The following is a 3,109-nucleotide window of genomic DNA, read 5'->3' on the forward strand; positions in this document are numbered from 1 at the left end:
ACTTATTTCCCTTTGCTCTAACATACTCAGACTCCAAGTGCCTGAACATAATGTGGAGAGTTAAAATAGAGGAGTGCCTCAATTCCCAAAGGGCTTTACATCTGTCAGTTTCAGAGGAGACCATGGTATTACTTTAATGTGTGTGTGTATGTGCGCGCGCCTGCACACACTTTTATTAAACATATGCTCCCAGCTACATTCCACTTGGCAAGATCACAAGTACATAATGGCTACAAGCTGTAAGGAAAAAAAAATAAAAGAGAACTTAACCAGCTTTTTTTTTTTTAATAAGATAAATAAGACCTCCTCAGCTACGTTAAGCATTCATTTACACATTCTTTGAGTGTGCACCCTAGCTTTTCTTCTGTCTCTGGGTCTCTATTTATTCATTCTTGCCCAAAGATGAATATTGCAATGGTACATGATGCAAACATTGGAAATCTGTGCTTACATTTGTGTTTCCAAATGAATATGCTAATAGTGTTTAATCAGCAGCAATGTTGCTTTATATCAATGTTTTGTGCCACGTATAGCCTCAGTGATAATGTTGTGATAACCAAAATTTTCCCCACATCAAAACTTGGAGACAATCCCAGTTTTTTTGAACAGCCGTTTGATTCCACAATATGATGAAATCCTTTAATCTTCCTCAGGATTATGTCTGTGTTTTCAGGAAGCATCAAATATCCCTTTTGTTTCATTAAGGGGTGGTGGGTGGGGGGAGGCTTGAAACCTCCTGCAGCAGCTCAGAAATTTTGGTATTCCAAACAAGCTCCCGAGCTGTCCAGGGGAACCTGTGGGAGGAAGCTCCAAGGTTGGTGATGCTGTGGAAGGAAATGGCTGCAGGCTGCTCCGTGTGTGGTTTGGGGATATTGTGTGGAATCCAGCAGCCTGCTGGCCAGAAAAGCAGAATCCAACAGCAGTGGAGTGAGATGGAGGTGGGAAATGACACGCTTCTCGTCACAGATTTACAAAACATATTTCTAACCTGCGAATAATCTAGCTAGAGGAGGATAGGGCCTTGCCCAAGACTGGATCAGCTTCTGACCCTACGCAAAGGGGTACTCTGCAGATAAAGTATGTCCTCTCTCTCTCTCACTCTCTGGCAAATATATTTCCCTACTCAATCTGGGCCACCACAAAGACAGAAAGTGCAGAGACTTTTTTCTTTTGCATCCTACTGCAAACCAAAAGAACCATAGCATATTATTTAAGGTCTATCAGTGAATGCAGGAAAGTATTATACTCTTAAGGCACACACATACCCCTTCTCCTCTCAAAAAAAAAAAAAAAAAAAAAGGCAAGAATAGCAATCCCAAACTCCAAACTTCCTATTCTAAAATAGAAGTATTTCTTATTCTTTGTGTATGTTCAAAGTTGGGAATACTTTTTTTTTTTTTTTTTTTTTTTTCCCAGTGAGTCTGTGAGAACCCTGCTGGGCTTTTTTTTTTTTTTGACAGAAACATGACATACTTTTTAAGGAATGCTGTCATCTGGAAAACAATCCACCCTTTGCATTTTAACCTTGTTAGTATCCAGATTCTCTTTAATGCTGCCTCTCTTGCAGGACATAAAACATTTTTGTTCTTAAGCACTTATGAGAGGTACACTTCTTGAGATGTACAGATAGCTTTCATTAGCGCTAATGGGAGTTATGCTCCTGCACCAGGAGAGAATAGAGCCTGAAGATTTTAAATTATTCTTGATGCAGATCTTCCAGATGGAATAAATTACTAGGGGTGCTTAGGGGGAAAAGGTCTAAATATCCCCTAAAGCCATAGTTTAATAGCAAAGCTGTACTTCTGAGGAACGGAAATGGGGTCAACAGTATGGGCTTTGTGCCTATCACCATGCTAAGTAGCTGATATTGACTCCTGAAAATTCTTTATTGGATTAGTACTGCACTTGAATTCTATTATTTTCCAAAGGACCTGAGAGATAGTTCTCTGTCTTGAATAGTCCACTAAAATGGACTCAGTTTGGTGCAGCTTTCAAGGCCATTTATCTTAAACTCAGTAATTTCCAGCTGGCAAGCCTAATACCAAGATTTTTATTTTTGTTTCTTAATTACCCTTTTTGAAAGTAGCGCTCCCTATATCTTCCTTTTGGGGGCATATCTTTTACTTTCTTGTTTTAAAAATGTCTACATTTTATTTTGCTTTGAGAATTATTGCCCACATCTCCGAGATCACTGGAATTGTTTCCTATATTGTTCATTGTGTGACATATCTTCTATCTTATTTTAACGTTTGTTATGTTTTATTTTATTTGAGACTTTTTGCTTTGAGAATTATTGCCTCCTTCCCACCACCAAAATAACTGAAAAATTGGAGGAATTTTTGCTATGACCTAAAAAGTCATTTCCTTTATTTCATTTCCTGGGACAGCACCGTCTTCACTTGAAATTTTCCTTCTATCTTCCAGTGGAAATCAAACATGGTTTTTAAGCAATCCTGATTACTATGATGGGTAGGAAAAGGGTAAGGCATAGGAAGAAGACAAGATGCCATTGGGAGAAGACAGGAAGACGAGAAGATGAGATGACTGCTGAAAGACCAAATTGGCTGGTGAATTCACCGGGGTTCAGACCATCTCTGAATCATTCAGTATCCCAGCATTCATTGGACTCGGAGAAGTGAGGTAATGCCAGTCGCCTTAAAAGAGACTGTAGTAGATAACCCAGATAGACAATCCGTGAAAATACAATGGGAGATATTATTTTCTAGAGTGGGATAGTGGTGCTTGCTATACAAGACACCTTTTCAATATGACCAGAAGCTAAATGAATCATCAGAAAGTTGTTCAGCATTGAGGAAGGTAAAATAAAGGATAATAAAGGATATTTCATCCAAGTCAGGTGATGCCCAATGAATCATACCTGCTCTACAATAGGGTAACCTATCTGAGGAGTTCACATGCTCCATATTCCCAGTCACTCTCCCCAGGGTAGGCTGGAAACTACCAATCTCTGGGATGTTGGCATCTATTTTTTTTTTTTCCATCTGACCATCCTCCTCTGGTTTATTCAGTCCTACTTTTTTTTTTTTTTTAATATACTGAGGCCTTCTTTAGCCATGATACGATTCAATTGCAATGGCTCTTGGTTACC

General features: G+C 39.0%; 1 non-coding gene across 1 annotated transcript; it reads right to left on the reverse strand.

The window, feature by feature from the left end:
• Positions 1–1,107: 1,107 nt before the first annotated feature.
• Positions 1,108–1,233, reverse strand: LOC115944153 (small nucleolar RNA SNORA31). The gene has a single exon (XR_004078731.1). It is a non-coding gene; the product is annotated as a small nucleolar RNA SNORA31 (small nucleolar RNA).
• Between the last annotated feature and the right edge of the window lie 1,876 nt (positions 1,234–3,109).

This window comes from Leptonychotes weddellii, chromosome 4, assembly GCF_054177405.1.
Source record: "Leptonychotes weddellii isolate Sample4059 chromosome 4, ASM5417740v2, whole genome shotgun sequence".
Classification (NCBI taxonomy): domain Eukaryota; kingdom Metazoa; phylum Chordata; class Mammalia; order Carnivora; family Phocidae; genus Leptonychotes; species Leptonychotes weddellii.